The sequence below is a fragment of the Triturus cristatus genome, chromosome 10 (assembly GCF_964204655.1).
Source record: "Triturus cristatus chromosome 10, aTriCri1.1, whole genome shotgun sequence".
NCBI lineage: Eukaryota > Metazoa > Chordata > Amphibia > Caudata > Salamandridae > Triturus > Triturus cristatus.
The window spans coordinates 782,117,731-782,136,028 of record NC_140593.1 but is presented as its reverse complement, the minus strand read 5'-3'; the positions used below and the strand labels follow the sequence as shown (position 1 = coordinate 782,136,028).

The following is an 18,298-nucleotide window of genomic DNA, read 5'->3' as shown; positions in this document are numbered from 1 at the left end:
AGAACGCCACCTTCCGACGCGCAGGGGTACTGCTGCCGAAAACTTTTCGGAATCCAGTCTGTCGCCTTGGGGTAATTCTAAGGTAATCCTTCCCGGCCCACCAATCCTCCCCGTTCTGCGACCTGACTTCCAGGGTTAAGGAGTTGCTTTCCGGGCCCTAGTTTTGTGTATCAGTGGTCATTGTCTTGCATGGCTCTGCGCTTCTGGCGTGGAAAGTCGTGTACAGAACTGACGAGGGCGGCGTTTAAGTAGCTACCGCGTCATCCTGCCGACCGCGGCGCGAACGGCGAACTCTTGAGTCGACAGACGCCACCTTTCAACGCGCAAGGGTATGCTGACAAATTCTCCGTATCCAGTCTGACGCCTGGAGGTAATTCTAAGGTAACAAATGTATAACTAACCTATGTTTCTTACAGATATATTGTTACCTAAGGTAAGTAACTTTGTTGAGGAAGCTGCGGCTATATGTCTCTATCAGATGTACAAGTTACTTACCTTCAGTAACGAAATATCTGTTATCGACAGTGTAGCCGCAGATTCGCTAATACCCTGCCCATCCTCCCTGCTCTGTGAAAAACCTATGGGACTAGGGTTATACCCTGATTCAATACTTGTTTATACACCAGTGGTCACTATCTTGCCTATTGAGGACTTGAACATGTTGTTTCCTCATAAGTCTTGTTTTGGTATTCTCATTCATTAGTGATCTGTAGAGTGGGGGATATTTTCCTTTGCATGGGTTGGTATGCATAGGGGTGCAGGGTTATAGTTAACCTAATCCTGAGCTTTGTGAGTTAATGTGGTGTTTTTTACCTTAAAACTTTTAACTGGTATTAGTATATAATTTCATGTTTATTGCTAATTATTGTTTAAAAGATTTTGGGCAAACTCTTTCCACAGCCAGTTTCTAAGGTGTCTGCGTTCTGGTTTGGACGTTTTCACAGAAGAAACAGATGTGTGACCGCCGGAAGGGACTTGCATGTCACCGCTGACATCACATGCGGAGACTGTCATTGTGGATCCGAACAGCGCCGTCCCCCAGTGCGCAGAGGTGCTGCTGAAAAGTTTCTGGATCTAGTCTCCCCACCACCCTCCACGCACTAAATACCGGCCGACCATCTGCCTGCTACCAAGCCACTCCGAAGCGCACCCACGGACCCTTCTCCTGCGAAATCTGCAAATTCACCTGCGTCCGAACCTGCACCCCACCACCCGGACCAGGCAACAACAACAAACACCTTAAGTGCATCCTGCTCAACACCCGCTCCGTCCACAAGCACACCGTCGAACTCTGGGACCTCCTCGACACAACAGCACCAGACGTCGCCTTCCTCACAGAAACTTGGATGAACGCCTCTTTAGCCCCTGACATCGCCATAGCCATCCCGGACGGCTACAAGATCACCCAAAAGGACCGCTTCAACCAAGCCGGAGGAGGAATCCCCATCATCTACAGGAACACCATCGGTGTCACGACCAACTCCGAAGATGCCCTCCCCACCGCCGAACACCTACACTTCCAGATCCACACCGACCCCAAGACCACCCTCAGAGGAACCCTCATCTACAGACCCCCGGGCCCACACACACAATTCAGTGAAGCCATCGCCGACTTAATCAGCCCACATGCCACCACCCTGCTCGACAATCTCGCCAACCTCGGACTCCAGCAACTGGTGAACACCCCCACCCACTACGCCGGCCACACGCTCTGCTCCATCTTTTCTGCCAGCAGCCATGTTGCCTTAAGCCACTCCACAGGACCGACCACAGCTGCATCCACTTCACCTTTAAGAAGACCACAACCCACCACCGCCCTCAACAGATCCCCGTAGATGCTGGAGCAAAGTCACCGCAGACCAGCTAACCACATCACTGAGCCAGAACCCACCAATCAACACTACTGACACCAACGACGCAGCCCGCAACCTCACACAGTGGATCGTCAACTGTGCCGACGCCCTTGCACCACTGAAGAACCCTCCAGGCAAGCCCAGCAACAGGAAATCATGGGTTCGAGGCATGTGGGCTGCTGAATTCATATCTGTGCATAGATCGCCGCCTAGTGTTGGGTCCGGATGATTGCACGTTGTTGTCCTGGAAGAGTCTTCGAAGTATCCTGGGATAGGTGACTCCTCCCCTGGACTACAGTGCGCATGGGCATCCTCTCCATCCTCAGATTGTTTTTTTCCGCCATTGGGTTCGGATGTGCTTATCTTGACTCAAGTTAAGAAAAACTTTGTTCAGGCCAAAAGGCCTTTAGTTCGCGTCGGTACTGTTCCCGATCGGTATCGATAGTATCTTGTTAGTTTACTAACTTCCAGAACCAACTTTTTCGCTTCCTACCCGACCATCGACCAGTCATCGACGATGGAATCGAGGACACCATTCAAGCGGTGTCCGGTATGTAATGCGCAATATCCCCACATCGACGTCCATCCGGTGTGCAACAAATGCTTTTCACCGGATCACGACGAATCTACATGTATGGCCTGTGCCCGATTCTGATCCAAGAAGACTCTCCGGAATCGACGAGCAGCGAGACTCGAAGCGCAGCAAGCGGCACCGGCCCCGGCCGACATCTTCAGCGCTGAGACCGAAGATGTCGAAGACGTGGAGAACCTACCCTCCAGCCCCGTTTCCGAACACGACTCCGGCTCGGAAGACGTCGAAGAAAGCCTCTTTCGCAGAGACGAAGACGACACCGAGGTAGGAGACTACAATGAGGCCTTAGGGGCCGAAGAGAGTAGCTCCGATAACGAGCAAGGCCTACCCGTACAGACTGAGGACATCCCAGTGCGCCAGTCTATGTCTCGGGTCGAGGGATCGCCTTCAGGCCTTACCCAACACCTATCCTGCAGTTCTTCGGCCCCGCCCTCTGGCCCGGCCTCGGACATTCAGCGGCAGCCATTAATACCCCAACCGGCTGGTTTCCCTTCTTCGAAACCGAAAGCTGTATTGGTTCAACTGAAACCGAAACCGAAAGTAACGCTGGTCGGATCGAGGCCCACCACACCTTCGACGCCAGCAAAACCCATCGGCACCGAGCGCACCAAACGAGACTTCGGTGCCGAGCTTGCAACGGCCGGCGTCTACATACTGAAGAAGACCTTTGGTGCCACCAAACCTACTCGGCTCCCGGCACCGACGCAATCGACTCTGACCCCAAAGGTCAAACTGCCTGCTGCGTCTCACACCGCTTCGACAGCACCACCAAAGGCACACTCATCGAAGACGTCGACGGCCATTACCGCCCCTCGACTCGATGACTCACCGGCGCCGAAAAAGTCCGCGCCCGCTTCTACGGAACCGGTCGGCGCAAAGGAATCGATGGCGCTCCAGGTGCGGCCCGTTGCTGCGCAACGCACCAAACACAAAACAGTCCTCCAGGACACATCGGGCTCCGAGCCAATAAAAGCTCCAACAGCCTCTTCGGCACCGGCCAACATTACTTTTGGCCTGCCGCCATCCACGGCCCCGAAACTGTTCCAAATCAGGACACGGGTCACCCACACCACGATCACGCCTGCCGAACGTTCTCCTGCGGAGACGTCTCCGTCACATATCCTCGACGCCGACACCGTCAGGATGCTGCTCCACAAAAGGAGAATAACTTCAGGGCCAGCTTTGGACTCCTTCCGGATCCCACTTAAAAGAAAGCTGCCAGTGGTTTCGGAACCGGTTCTTTACGAACCTCTCCATTCCCCCTACCAGGATCCACTGTCCTTCTCTCCCACACACTCCGACACAGATGTTTTGGAGGACTACATGGGTGACCACGTCCCCTACCCCGGAGAGATGGACCCTCAAGGCCAACAGGACCCTGATCAAGCTTCGGATGACCCTGTCGACTCCAGTGCACCTATAGATGCACAGGACCCGCAACTCTATGGAGCAAAAACATCTCCCACAGAGGACACTGCCGCGTTCAACGCCTTAATTGAACGTGCTGCGGCCAATCATGGGGTGCAACTTCACTCTGACACCGTAGAGGACGACTTTCTCATGGACACTTTCGCATCCTCCGAAAGGAACATTAAAACTCTACCTATGTTGAAGGGTGTCCTCAAACCAGCAAAGGACATCTTCAAGGAACCCACCAGGGCAAGAGTAATAAACCCCAGGATCGACAAAAAATACAGATCGGCGCCTGGGGACCCCACCTACATTAGAGGCCAGTTACCTCTGGATTCAATTGTAGTTGCGAATGCTCGCAAGAGGGCACACTCGCAAACAGGTGATGCTCCTCCCCCGGACAAAGAGTCCAAGGTGCTACACACCTCCGGCAAACTGGTTGCCGCACAGGCGGCTAACATATGGCGTATTGCCAATACTCAGGCGCTCCTCGCTCGCTACGATCGAGCACACTACGACACATTAGAACAACTACTCCAACATCTCCCTGACCAATACAAAGAAGGTGCAGAGATCCTCATCAGGGAGGGACAGCTCCTCACAAATGCATCCATTAAGTGTGCACTGGATGCCGCGGATACAGCTGCCAGAGCCATAAACACTAGCGTCATGTTGCGACGACATGCCTGGTTGCGAATCTCCGGATTCAAACCTGAGGTACAAAATAACATCCTCAACCAACCTGTCAACCCCGACTACTTATTCGGGCCGGAGGTTGACACCACCCTAGAGAAAATAAAAAAAGACACGGACACTGCAAAGTCCATGGGGGCTCTACAAACGCAGTCCTTTCGGAGCGGCTCCTTTCGTCGCCCCGGAAATAGAGGAGCAGGTAGAGGACAGGGGTCACAGCAAACATACAACAAAGGCAACACACAGAGCACCTACGACAAAAACACCCGGGGTGGATATCGTGGCTCCAGCACAAAGGGCAGAGGACGCGGCTACGGCAACACCAGGTCCTCCCCCAAGAACAAGCAGTGACGCCCTCTCCCTTCCTCCCGACCACATAACACCTGTCGGGGGAAGGCTACAAAGGTTCCTGTCCACGTGGAACTCCATCACCACGGACAGGTGGGTCAAAGATATTGTCAAATACGGTTAAGGCCTAGAATTAACCTCAACTCCACCCACAATACCTCCAAAAAACCGTCCTATGTCCTCAGAGCACTTAACGCTCTTACAGCAGGAGGTGCAAAGTATGCTACTAAAAGGTGCAATAGAGGTGGTACCCGTCCACGAGCAAGGTACGGGGGTGTACTCCCTGTACTTTTTAATACCAAAAAAGGACGGGTCGCTCAGACCTATATTAGACCTGAGACCCCTAAACCGGTACATTCTCTCCAAGCATTTTCACATGCTCACTTTACAGCAAGTCCTCCCGCTGCTCAAGCAGGGAGACTTCCTGGCCACACTGGACCTCAAAGATGCGTATTTCCACATACCCATTCACCCCTCACACAAAAAATACCTCAGGTTCACTGTTCAGGGGCAGCACTACCAGTTCAAAGTCCTTCCCTTCGGCGTGACAACAGCACCCAGGGTTTTCACAAAGTGCCTAGCTACTGTAGCGGCACATCTGCGGAGGCAGCACATACACGTCTACCCTTACCTGGACGACTGGCTCATTCAAGCAAAGTCAGCCCAACAATGTGCCAGCCACATATCCCGCACCATTCACCTCCTTCACAGTTTGGGGTTCTCACTAAATTACCCAAAGTCCCATCTCCAGCCCGCACACGTACAACAGTACCTAGGTGCGACTATAGACACTCTGGCGGCCACAGCTCAGCCAAATTTAGTGAGAATCAACAGCATACAGATGCTGACTTCCAAGTTCAAACCACAACACTCCCTGCCCGCGCGAGTGTTCATGCAGTTGATAGGCATGATGGCCTCCTGCATTTTCATAGTCCCCCACGCGAGACTACATATGCGCCCGCTCCAGGAGTGCTTAGCACGTCAGTGGTATCAGGCTCAAGGACAGTTGAAAGACCTAGTGTTGGTGAGCGGTCGGGCATACAACTCTCTGCATTGGTGGAATCCACAAAACCTTTGCAAGGGCCGACCGTTCCAAGAGCCTGTTCCACAAATAATACTGACAGCGGACGCGTCTCTCCAGGGATGGGGAGCTCATGTACTCAGTTACACAGTGCAGGGACTATGGACAATACAACAAAAGAAGATGCATATCAACCTTCTAGAACTGATGGCAATCTTCCTAGCAATGAAAGCATTCAAAGTACACTTGTGCAACAAAGTCGTGTTGATACGGACGGACAACATGACCGCCATGTACTACATACAAAAGCAGGGAGGAACACACTCTCCACAGTTGTCTCATCTGGCTCAGAGCATGTGGAAGTGGGCCATTCAGAGGAACATGTTCCTCATGGCGGAACACCTCCCTGGCAAGGACAACCAGATGGCGGATCTGCTCAGCAGACACAGCCACCAGATGCACGAGTGGGGGTTGCACCCATCAGTTCTCCAACCGTACTTCCAGCAGTGGGGTCATCCAGACATAGACCTATTCGCCACAAGCGAAAACGCAAAATGCCAAAGCTTTGCCGCCAGGTTCCCACATCCGCAGTCGCAGGGCAATGGGATATGGATGAACTGGTCAGGCAGATTTGCGTACGCTTTTCCACCAGCACCACTAATACCGCTGGTGGCACGCAAACTCAGACAACACTCACTGACACTCATCCTGGTTGCTCCAACGTGGGCACGCCAGCCGTGGTACACCACCTTTCTCGAACTCTCCGTGGTGCCGCATCAACGGCTGCGGGTCAAACACGAGCATTTGACGCAGAACCATGGAGAGGTTCAGCACCCAGATCCGCAACAGCTGAACCTGGCAATCTGGCTCCTGAAGTCCTAGAGTTTGGCTACCTCAACCTGCCACCTGACTGTATGGACATCATTAAGGAGGCCAGGAGACCCACTACCAGAGCTTGCTATGCAGCCAAATGGAAGAGGTTCGTCATTTATTGCAATAATAATGACATCAACCCGCTAGACGCATCCATCCAAAACATTATTTGTTACCTATTACACCTCTACCGATGCAATCTGGCGTACACCTCTATACGTGTCCATTTGACCGCAATATCCGCCTATCTACAGACCAGGCAGCACCTCTCTCTATTCAGAGTGCCTGCCATCAAAGCATTCTTGGAAGGACTCAAACGAGTCATTCCTCCTAGCCACCCACCAGCCCCAATGTGGAACCTCAACTTGGTCCTCACACGCCTGATGGGTCCACCCTTTGAACCTCTACACTCATGCGAGATTCAATTCCTTACCTGGAAAGTAGCTTTCCTAGTAGCGATAACTTCTTTACGAAGAGTTAGTGAACTCCAGGCACTAACCGTCCAAGAGCCATTTATACAAGTTCACGCCAACAGGGTCGTACTACGTACCAACCCCAAGTTCATGCCCAAGGTGGTATCGCAGTTCCACATGAATCAGACTATTGAACTGCCGGTTTTCTTTCAAAACCCACAGACTGTCGCTGAAAGGGCACTCCATACCCTAGATGTAAAGAGGGCCCTCATGTATTATATCGACAGGACCAAACCCTTTAGGAAAACACAACAACTTTTCGTTGCCTTTGCCCCACACCACAAAGGTAACGCTATCTCCAAAGCAGGTATAGCCAGATGGATCGTTAAATGTATTCAAATTTGCTATCAAAAGGCTAAACGCACTTTAACGATTCCCCCACGAGCTCACTCAACACGTAAGTTAGGGGCCTCCATGGCTTTCCTAGGAAACATTCCTTTGCATGATATATGTAGAGCAGCCACCTGGTCCACTACACATACATTTACCAAACACTATTGTGTAGATGTACAATCAAAACAGCAGGCAGCTGTAGGACAGGCTGTTCTCAAAACTCTTTTTCAGACCGCTGCAGCTGGCACTGGTAGCCGCCGCTAATAGGAGGTACTGCTATGTATTCTATGCACAGATATGAATTCAGCAGCCCACATGCCTCGAACTGAATATGCTACTTACCAGTATGCATCTGTTCTTGGCATGTAGGGCTGCTGACATTCATATCGCCCTCCCTCCTCCCCGGCGCCTGTAGCAGCTGCAGCTCTCAGAATTACTGTAAAGCATGGTCATCACTTTCTGTATCTACTCCATCACTGCCACAATGGCGAAAAACAATCTGAGGATGGAGAGGATGCCCATGCGCACTGTAGTCCAGGGGAGGAGTCACCTATCCCAGGATACTTCGAAGACTTTTCCAGGACAACAACGTGCAATCATCCGGACCCAACACTAGGCGGCGATCTATGCACAGATATGAATGTCAGCAGCCCTACATGCCAAGAACAGATGCATACTGGTAAGTAGCATATTCATTCACCGACTACCTCAAAGAATCGAAGAAATCCTGCTGAACCCTCGAACCTGGCGCCGCGAACAGACAGAAAACATGACAGTCCTCAAAAACGCCACCTGCAAACACCACCAGCTGATCCACACCACTAAAAAGACATCTTTCAAAGATCGGCTGGACAACAACACACACAACAGCAAAGCACTCTTAAGCATCGTAAAAGAGCTCTCCAATCCCAGCGCCAGCATCAATGACATCACACAGTCACAAGACCTCTGCAACTCCCTCGCCACGTTCTTTCACAGCAGGATCGCCGATATCCACGACAGCTTTGGTGCTCAGACTCCGCCCCCAGCCACCGAACCGACACCCCCTACAACCACCCTCAGCGCTTGGACTCCCATCAGCACCGAAGACACTGCCCACGCTATGAACACCATCCACTTCGGCTTTCCTTCCGACCCATGCCCTCACCACATCTTCAACAAAGCCGACACAATCATCGCTCCCCACCTATGGAACGTCATAAACAACTCCTTCGTGTCCGCCACCTTCCCAGAGAGCTGGAAGCACGCAGAGCTCAACGCGCTACTGAAGAAACCCACAGCGGACCCTAAAGACCTCTTCTTCCCTTCCCTGCAAAAGTTATCGAGAAGATCGTCAATAAACTGCTGTCCGCATTCCTCGAGGCCAATGGATCCCTCAACCCATCCCAGTCCGGATTACGAGCCAACCACAGCACCGAGACCGCCCTCATCGCAGCCACCGACATCAGGACCCTGCTCGACAACGGGGAAACCACCCTCATCCTCCTAGACTTCTCAGCCTCCTTTGATACAGTCTGCCATCGTACCCTAATAAACCGCCTCCACAACGCCGGGATCCAAGGTAAAGCCCTGGACTGGATCACCTCGTTCCTCTCCGACAAGCCAGAGAGTCCGCCTCCCTCCCGCCCGCGGCCACCGAGATCTGCGGCGTACCCCAAGGCTCATCGCTCAGCCCAACCCTCTTCAATATCTACATGAGCCCCCTCGCCACCATCGCACGCAAACACAACCTCAACATCGCCTCATACGCCGACGACACCCAGCTGATACTCTCCCTCACCAAAGGCCCAGCCACCGCCAAACTCCACCTCCAGGAAGGATTGAAAAACGTCGCGGAATGAATGAAACTCAGCCGTCTGAAACTGAACTCAGACAAGACGGAGGTCAGCATCCTCGGACCATCCCCATCTGCCTGGGATGACTCCTGGTGGCCCACAGCACTGGGCACCGCACCGACACCCACTGACCACGCACGCAACCTGGGATTCATCCTGGACTCCTCTCTCACGATGACAAAGCAAGTCAACGCCATCTCATCCTCATGCTTCTACATCTTGCGCATGCTCCGTAAGATCTTCCGGTGGATCCCTACCAGAACTAGAAAGACTGTCACCCAGGCCCTCGTCACCAGCCGACTAGACTACGGGAACGCCCTATACGCAGTAACCACAGTCAAACTTCAGGAAAGACTCAAACGCATACAGAACGCATCCGAATGACGACTCCTCGACATCCCCCGCCACAGCCACATATCGGCCCACCTGAGAGACCTGCACTGGCTCCCAGTCATCAAAAGGATCACCTTCAGGCTCCTCACCCACGCACACAAAGCACTCCATGACATAGGTCCCGAATACCTCAACAACCGCCTCACGTTCTACACTCCAACACGCAAACTCCGCTCTGCCAGCCTCGCCACCGTCCCACGGATCCACAGAACCACCACCGGAGGAAGATCATTCTCGTACCTGGCGGCCAAGATGTGGAACTCCCTCCCCGCCAAACTACGACTAACCCAGGACCACCTCACCTTCAGGAAACAACTCGAGACCTGGCTCTTCGAGCAGTAGCCACCTTCCCCCAGCGCCTTGAGACCCCTACGGGTGAGTAGCGCGCTCTACAATTGTATTGATTGAGTCGAACGCCTGGGGAGAATTGAAATGTTAAGGAATCTGTGTTTATACCTTCCTCTTTATAATCTCTTCCTTTAACTAGTACCCTTTACTCAGGGAATTATAGATTTTTTTTTTTTTATAAGTGCCCTGAAACTGCATCAGTGACCACCCAGGCATCACCGAAGGTATTGATTTTGGGCTCCCCCATTCCTACATCCTCCTTGTTACACCTTCACTAGCCTTATCGTGGTCACTCACCCCAAGGTGTATCAATTATTACGTGTGGATTCTCTCACTTTTTGATCGCTACATTCTGTGTGTATATTTGAGGGTATGTATTTTCATAGACTCTTCTATTCCTATGGGGAAATTTCAAGATAACCATGTATTCTTCATTCTTTACTCCCATACACAAGATTGTATTACACTTGATTGAATATTAGTCTCACCTTTATGGATTCCCTTTCATGTATCCTGTGAGACAGTGGACTCGTGGCTCCCAACATTTGAGTTCTCACTTCACATAGTGATACTCTATCGCTTCTTCCATAGTCTCCTTGACAGTCCCATCGCTTGTGGGTAATAGTACCAAGCAAGTGGATAGTGAACACTATTATAGTTTGAAAAGTGGCTCTTCCTATCCTGCAAGTCTTCTTATATATAACCTCTATGGCTCAGCTGTCTCCTAGAGCGTCTTAAATTATATATATGTGTGGAGCTTGGCAGATACTTCCTGCATGCAATATCTGGTGTTTAACATTTGAAAAGCGAATAAAAAAGGGAACAGTTGACTCTCCTCTGTGGTACATAAAATGTAAAAATTCAACCTGTGGACCTCCCACCTAAATACCGGTAATCTACATTCATATATATAGTCTTGGCAAGTGGGCATCATGGAGGTATATCTCAAAGCACAATAACTCTCCCATGAATTGCACTAGCACTGACAGATAATATCACACATACAGTTGCAACTCCCACCATTCCTTTTTTTTAATGGCAACTTCACTTATCTGATAGACTACTAGCCGCAGATTCCTTAACGTAGAATTATCCCCAGGCGTGAGACCGGACCCGTAAAACTTTCATGACCCAGCATCTGTCTGCGCCGGTACCACGCGACTCCGCCCTCAAGTCGTACGCGGGCGTGACGTCCGTGAAGTCACATAAGCCCCACCCTGGCACGCTGACATCAGTTTTCTTACTTTCTGCGTGCAACGCAGATCCGGATCATGTCCCTGCCTGTTTTCAGGCCTTCTTTTCACGCTTTGCGTTGTGGGACAGTGTGCTAATGCCATCGGGCTTTAAGACGTGCTCGTCTTTCGCGTGTCCGATGTCAGCGACGGACCCTCATCCTATTTGCATGTGGTGTTTGGGCAATCACCATGATTCCACAGACTGCGACGCTTGCAAGCATCTGAAGTCTAAGTCCCGGCGAGAGCGCCGGATGAAACTCCTTTCGGCCCGCTTGTCCAGATCTGTGTCGTCTCCGTGTCTGTTCCCCCTGCCGAAGGGTCCAAGACTCGCGGATTCCGACATTGCCCATCACCGAGGCCCCTAATGTGTCGCTCGCCTGTCGGTAAGTCTTCTAGCTTGTCCCCGCTTTGCCGAGGGCACGGGTTCTCCGTGGGACATGCGGCCTCATTTGTCGCCAACCTACCTACCTACCTGCTGTTTGCCGGCGTCTGGGCGACCAGGGTCCAAACGGAGGCCTATGCTGCGGCTCTGCAGGCTGTCCTGGCCCCTCCTCCTCTTCCTGGGACGTCCGTGGATCCCTTTCCACGTGCGGGGCCTTCCGCGGAGTCGCTGGTGCTCTGGCGCTGACTGGTTTGGCTCCAGGTTTTGGAGGTGTGGGGTGTGGCTCTACAGGGTTCTTTGACCCATGGCATCAAACGGTGGTCGGCACTGGCGGCGTCTAGGGTGCTGGCTAGGGGCCGGGCGCGTCCCTGGGTCCCTCTCGCCTCTCCACGCAGGCGGCTGCCTTGTCGGAGGTAGAGTCTGCACCTTTTCGGTGCTGTTATTTTGCCGGCACCGCCCCATTCTCCAAAGGCACAAGTGGTGGTGGTCATCTCTGCGTCCCCTTTGGCAGCGGTTGGCGTCACGCCGGTGCCTGTGGCAGACTCCACGGCGCCGTGCTGGCGTCGGGTCGTTGACTCGTCTCCAGGGGCCCCCTCCTCTCCGAGGTTTGTCAACTTTTTGTCTCTTCTTCCCCGGAGACGGGACGCCGTGTCGTGGCCTTTTCCCCGGCGTCTTCCAGGGAGGGCTCTTCGCCGTCCCCGTGGCCACAGCCTTCCCCAGAGGCACCTCAGGTCCCCCACTAGTCCCCATGAATCTTCCACCATACCGGACCTGGCCATTTCTTCCTCCAGTTTGCCCCCCCCCCTCTCGCTCTACTGAGTCGAGTGCAGACTTTGCTTGGGCCATTTCCACGGCCGCTGGCATTTTGCGCATGGGTGACCCCCGCCACCCCATTCCCTACAGACCATTTGCTTGAGGTTCTCCATCAGGGCTCTGGTGGACGGGACCTGCTTCTTCCATTTGAGGCTTCACTCCATAATTGTATTCTGGGGGCATCCTGCCACAGGGGATCCGGTGCCCCAGTCACCCCTACACCGCCACCGTCCTGCTCCTCACGATCCAGTCTGCCTTTCTTTCCACCCTTCTACCCGGGGCCCTCTTCTGCAGGCTGCTTTTCCTTCCTTGCCTTTGGTGGTGTTTTCTCCGTCACAGGAGGCCCGGTGGCTAGATTCCTGGGGGCGTAACATCTTTGCTTCCTCTAGTGCTGCTTTGCGAGCACTCAACACGATGTGTGTTGGCCAGGGCTGCTTTCAGCTTGTGGGATTCCGTGGAGTCATTGGATGAGCTTGGGGCTTGCTGGTCTTCCCTTCACCTTGTTCTTGCTTACTTCTGCTTGGTAGGGGCTGGGCCACCCTTGTCCCCGTGACACGTCCCCTGCTGGGGCCCTGTTTTTCTTCCTACTGGGGAGGTTCTGTCGCAGGCCCTCCTCCCCTCTGGGTATGGCTAGGGTATCTATTCTACGTTAAGGAATCTGCGGCTAGTAGTCTCTATCAGATGTACATGTTACTTACCTTCGATAACGATGCATCTGGTAGAGACGATTCTAGCTGCAGATTCCTTCACGGCCCGCCCTTCCTCCCCGTTCTGCGAGGACCTTCAGTTTGGTTTTCTGCACTCGCCTCCCTCCGGGTGGCTTGTCTTCTGTGGGAGTCCGCTTCGCTTCCTCCCGGACAGGATTCTTCGTTCTGCTTGTTTCACCCCTTCCCTTATGATACATGGTCAGTTGGTTCATGTGTGCTTCTGCATCCCTCCACCCTGGGTTTTTCTCCAGTGTGGGGGCCTACTTTTACTCTTCTCCCTTTTACTTGCTTTGGGTTTCTGATCCCTTTGCAGTCCTCTACATTGTTTTTTTATTTTGCCTGTACCTCTGCCTTTTCGCTCCTTTTAGGGAATACGGCACTCCTTGATGGTGTCGTCTGGGGGTGAATTGCTGTTACTCCTCTGTTCTGGGCTTGTTGCCCTTCACTGTTGTTGGTTGTGATTTCAGTCTCTCCCTCTCCTTCTCCTCCTCCTCCCCCTCATCCTCCTCATCCTCCTCCCCCTCATCCCCCTCCCCCTCCTCCTTCCCCTCTTCCTCCCCCTCCCCCTCCTCCTCTCCCTCCCCTACTATGGCGTTTTTCACATGCTTTCTGCCTCCAGGGAGGATGTCACCTTATCTTGCAAGGGTGTTCCTCAGAGCGGTGCTCTGCTCTTTCACTGCTATGGCGTTCACCGCTATGGCTTTTTGTACCTTAGTGCTTGGGACTTTTCCGACTGGTGCTGTTCCTCGCCTTTCGTTTCTCTTTTCTGTTTCACTGATTTTTCGCACACTGTTCCATTCTCTCCACAGTGGTTTGTGATGGATCCGCGTTGTGGCACGGAAAAGTTCTCCGAAGAAAACTGATGTCAGCGCGCTGGGGTGGGGCTTATGTGACCTCGCTGAGATCACGTCCGCTGACGACATCAGGGCGGAGTCGCGTGGTACCGGCGCACATAGATGCTGTGGCAAAGAAAGTTTTCCGGGTCCAGTCTCACGCCTGTGGATAATTCTACGTTAAGGAATCTGCGGCTAGAATCGTCTCTACCAGATACATCATTACCGAAGGTAAATAACTTGTACATATATGGCATTCTGGACCATTCTCATTCTTAATGGGTTGCGTCCTCTCTGCCATGTCAGGTTAAGAGGCTGATCTCTATGGTGTACTCCCATCTACTGGATTCCCCCAATTCTAACTTTAGCCACTTTTGTATCGGTACCCCATCTATAGTTTTCTTCCCGGGATCCTCTAACATAATTCTTCCACGTGGACAGTATCCTCTACTATCCTCCTTACCTTGCTGCCTCATCAGTACCACACACACCTCACTCGCTGGGGAAATGGCTGTTGAATGCAGACTTGTACTTCAGAAAGCTTCAGCATAAGCAAATCCCTCTTTCTATTGGCGCGTGCCCACTTTAAGGGCCATGCAATTTTGACTGAGAAAATGCACTAACGTGCGCAATTTTGAATTATCTTGCGGCTCCTGATCCCCCTGTGCCTGCCTTCCTCATTCCCAATATGAGACTCCCATTCATTACATTGGGGAGTCAGTCACATTAACTTAAATATTGTGACTTCTACTTTAGTTGAGTCAACTTTAAGCCAAATCCTGTCAATTGGCTCATGCCCCACTGAGAGGGGCCGCACAGATTTTGACTGGAAAATGCACACTAAGGCGCCATTTTGAAATGTCTTGTGGCTTGGCTTTGCCAGTACTGTTACAGCAAGTTGCTGCTGTTGGCAGCGCGTCCAGCCATTCCTTTGAAGGGGTATCCCAGGATATTGTCCAGACATCAAGGAGAGATTATTGACCGTGATCCGAAGTGCCTGAATTTGAAAGCATCATATCCGATCTACTAGAAGTTGACAGTCTTGATATCCCACAAGAGTGTAAACCTATTCTGGTGCAGGCTAGTGCTCTGGCGACCAATATGATTGACTACGGTAAGTGAAAGCATTTCTGTGTCTGGTGCAGGAATAATGGTCATCGTCTGCTTCAAATAAAGCTTTCTCAGATCCTGGCACTTTTAAGTTTGCCTAAGAGTGGTCTTAAATATTCTTCATTCAGGGTTCATCTGGCTGCAGACTTTAGATTAATGACTTCCAGTTCCATGTCTGATCTGTTTTCTCAAAGGACCAGTAAACAGTTTATGAATGGTCTCGTCAGACCCTTTCCCCTCTTTTACATCCTCCAGTTATATGGGAGCTTAATACAGTCCTCTGTCAGCTGATATTACCTTCTTTTGAGCCAGTACATAATGCAGACTTAAAATGTATCCTGGAAGACAGCACTACTCTTGGCTCTGACATCCGCTAGGAGAGTGGGAGAGATTCAGGCATTCACCATCAGAGAACCCTTTCTCTGTTTTACTGAGGGCAAAGTGATACTCCAAACCAATCCTATATTCATTCCTAAAATGGCTACTGACTTCAGTTTGAGCTTGTCATTCTTAAATCGTACTTTCACAATTCTCCTCCACCGCAGGGAGATGATTATTCTTTAGGCTTGTGTATATGTCTCATATTCTATATAGAGAAGACATAGGACACCCACATCAGACCAGCGGTTTGTATTTTCCCAACCACAAAAGGTTAAGCTCTTTCCAAACATTAGATATGTAATTGCCTCTCAGCCTGTATTGCCTTCTTTCATGTCAAAACCAACTCTCCTCTCCCAGGAAGTAAGGATGCACGCCACCAGGGGCATGGCCTGAACTGCAGTGCTCTATGCTAGAGTGTCTTTGAAAGAAGTCTGCTGTGCGACCACCTGAAGAGCAGGCATGCCATCTGAAAGATACTATTAGTTATAGGTTCCTTAACTTGGAATTAACCCCAGGCGTCAGACTGGATCTGGAGAATCTTTCTTCTGCAGTACCCCTGCCCATCGGTAGGTGGCGTCTGTCGACTCCGCATCAGTCGTCGGCATTGAGGTCCCTGGGATGACATCACTGTGACTACTTGGACGCTGCCCCTGTGCGCTGAAATTGGTTCTTTCTTTTTCCACGCCAGCCTAGCGCAGATCCCGAGAGCTCACCCCGGAGTCATTTTTTCACATAACTTTTTTGTCTTTTTTTACTTTTGTAGTTTTTTTTGAGTCTCCGACTCCTGGTGCGGGGGGGTGTCCCATCGTTCGAAAGGATTCAAGCCTTGTGACGCCACAAACTAAAGTCCGTGACGGACCCGCACCTCATGTGCCTCTGGTAACTGGAGCAAGACCACAACCTGAAGTTCTTCTCGGACTGTCGGGCCATTGAATCTTCTCCATTTATTGTTTATTCCCTGTCGGGGCTTATTTATCCTGCGTACAGGAGCTCAGTCTTTTCCTAGTTATCTCCATGGATCTAGGCCTGGATCCGAATTGATCCCAGTCGACCTTTCCCGACACCAATCCTGGCGACTACGCCACCGGCACTGCCCCCAGCCGATGCTGTCCCCTTCCTCATCCCCGAGATGGACCCGGAGCCAGATCGACATTGGTCGACATAGAATCAGAAGCCGGAGGGTACTTTTGTTCCCTTGTTCATCACAGGTGTTCCCTATCGCCCTGAGGATGGTGATGAGGACTGGTAGGGGTCGCTGGACCCTTTAACAGACCAGCTGGAAGAACCAGACTGGAGAGAGGAATTGGGTGACGCCAATGGTCTGGATACCTCCCCCAGACCTTCACATACTTTATTCCCCTACCGTTGGTACGGAGGTGTGAGCGACCTAAGCAGTGGTGGTGCGTAGGGCAGCCGAGGCTTTGGGCCTTGAGCTCCCTACAGTGGCAGTCAGGACTAACCTGACAGAGGTGCTAAAACTGGCCGCAACTTCCTTTGAACTCCTCTTGCCCTTCAGTGAAGCCCTTACGGACATCCTTCTGGGCTCTTGGTCCAAGCCCAGCACAGGGGCTCCTGTGGAATGGACAATTGCCCACCACCTGTCTCCGAGAGATCCCGTTTTCCTCTCCCAACACCCTTTCCCTTAGAGCTTGGTAGTCCAAGCCTCTTCTTCCAAGGGCGCATTCCCTTCCACACCCCAGGATAAGGAATCCAAGAAGCTGGATCATCTTGGTAAACGTATGGTTCGAGGCATGTGAATTGTAGATGATATGCTTGTGCAGATGTTGCCATCTAGTGTTGTGGCTTGATGTTTGCACTTTGTTTTTCTACGAAGAAGTCTTTGTAGTTAAGAGGTAGGTGGTGACTCCTTTCGGTGATAGTGCGCATGGTCAAAGACTCCATCTTCAGATTGTTTTTTTTTCCCACCATTGGGTTTGTATGTTACTCGCTCCGCTTCGACACTGATCCTTCGGTTTCCCTTTGTGTGTATAGGATTCACCCTAGACTATAATTCCGATTGCGTACTCCATTCTTCGCATATCGTATTTGTTTAGAAAATACACATACGATCGCAAAGCCCATGGTAGGCCGTCAGCCTAACCGCCTCCATCCGACTTTCAGCCGATTGAAGGAACTCTCTTTAAATGCTGTCTTGGGTGCCACACGAAATACCCGCGCATTGACTCACACGAAGTGTGCTACCAGTCTTTGTCATCCGAAAACCAAGAAGAGGACTGCGACGTGTGGAAGGCTTTCTGTTCCAAGAACACGCTTCGTGACCGTCTGTCTAATGACGCAAGATACAGAGCCAACGCGCAGGCTCCATTCCGGAACTCTTCGGACCTGAATCTGAAGAAGCTGGTGACGCAATCGGGGACGAAGAAGAGCAGGATCCCATTTCCGTTTCGGGGGAGGGCTCTGACCAGGATGACTTCATCCCTCATGGACAACGTACTGTAAGTACAGTCCCCTCTTCGCCCGGACTCCCAAGCCAATCCGCTAAAAAGAATCCTCTGGACTAACCCGTGCCCTCGGGCCCTGGTCGGCACCGAGACCATGCTCCCGACGCCTGCCTTCTGGCTCCGCACCGAAGCCTACCCAAAAGCCCTCCGGCTCTGAAAAGCCCCATTCCAAGTCGGGCACTGAGCTAAAGCTTCTGGGATCG

At 51.9% G+C, this 18,298-nt stretch overlaps 1 protein-coding gene across 2 annotated transcripts in view; it reads left to right on the top strand.

The window, feature by feature from the left end:
* Window positions 1-18,298, top strand: part of USP7 (ubiquitin specific peptidase 7) — a 1,511,465-nt gene that overhangs the window by 722,896 nt on the left and 770,271 nt on the right. The gene's annotated exons all lie outside the window — the stretch shown is intronic.